Source organism: Cucumis melo, chromosome 6 (assembly GCF_025177605.1).
Source record: "Cucumis melo cultivar AY chromosome 6, USDA_Cmelo_AY_1.0, whole genome shotgun sequence".
Classification (NCBI taxonomy): Eukaryota; Viridiplantae; Streptophyta; class Magnoliopsida; order Cucurbitales; family Cucurbitaceae; genus Cucumis; species Cucumis melo.
The window spans coordinates 24,327,379-24,328,549 of NC_066862.1; the positions used below are offsets into that span (position 1 = coordinate 24,327,379).

General features: G+C 34.2%; 1 long non-coding RNA gene across 1 annotated transcript; it reads left to right on the forward strand.

Moving 5' to 3' along the window:
- Positions 1-430: 430 nt before the first annotated feature.
- LOC103491862 (uncharacterized) lies at positions 431-1,171 on the forward strand. The gene is made up of 3 exons (XR_007821437.1): positions 431-513; positions 595-659; positions 1,082-1,171. It is a non-coding gene; the product is annotated as an uncharacterized LOC103491862 (long non-coding RNA).

The following is a 1,171-nucleotide window of genomic DNA, read 5'->3' on the forward strand; positions in this document are numbered from 1 at the left end:
CTTAAGAAAGTTAGGGATTCGAAGACCACTTCCTAGTTATTATGATTCGAGTTTGCTAGATGGATTGGCGACTTCGAAGAACATATTATCAGAAAGGAATAGAAGGAGGAAGCTTAACGAGAGGCTTTTTGCACTCAGATCGGTTGTTCCGAATATAAGTAAGGTTAGGTTAATTGATTAATTCATTATGGTGTTTGATTTTTCATAACTAGGCTAATAACTGTTTTTTTGAATCTTTTTCTTAATTAGTCAAGTGAGAAATTTTGGATTGAACAAATGGAAAATCGAAGTGATAGATCACGATTTGTTGCTTTGAAGTTAATTTATTTGTTTCTTTGTTTCAGAAACCTGACTTGGCGGGCTTAGCTGAATTTCTGAAGCAATTGAATGAAGTTACTATGAAAGCAAATGCACTCATAGGGGGAAGGAGGTCTGATTTCTTCAACCATTTGAAAGCTACAGCTGATAGTCTATCTGCACTGGCTTGGATTGCATTCACAGAAAAAGACTGTGGTATGAAATGTAGTTGAGCGTGTCCACATTGGAATGTGTAATTCCAATTCATTCCATCTAATTGGTTCTTGATTGTTCTAGGTATGAGCATGCCCATTGCCCATGTTCAAGAAAGTTGGCAAATGGCTGAATTTTACAACAACAAAGTAAGCTAATGTTTTCTCGGAACTTGTAATTTATTGATAGAATTTATTTAGTCCCCGTTTCTCAAAAAACAAACGCATGGAAAAATAGAGTATAGAAACTACTTAACATTAGCACAAAGCATCTAGGCCATCATTAGAGTCTATCTTTTCTATTAACACAGCTAGTATTTTGTTACTGGAAACTGGAATGCATTGATCTTGTCATTATTGGAATGAATGAATTTCATATTTTGATTACTTATAGTAGGTACTTGTCATAGATTTAATCTAGCATGCTATATGCAACCACAATTCCTAAGTGCTTTTGAAATCAGTTGTTCTTGAGTCCATTTTGATATATCTTATTTTGGCTTTGTATAGTTATTTCATTCATAACAAAAATTAAAATGGTATACAGCCGACCTGTTTACTTCTTCATTCAGGTTCTTGTAGAGTACAGAAACAAAGATCCAAATCATGTTGAGTGGGCCAAAGTTATAAAGGAACTCTATTTGTCAGGTTTAAGGGACTAT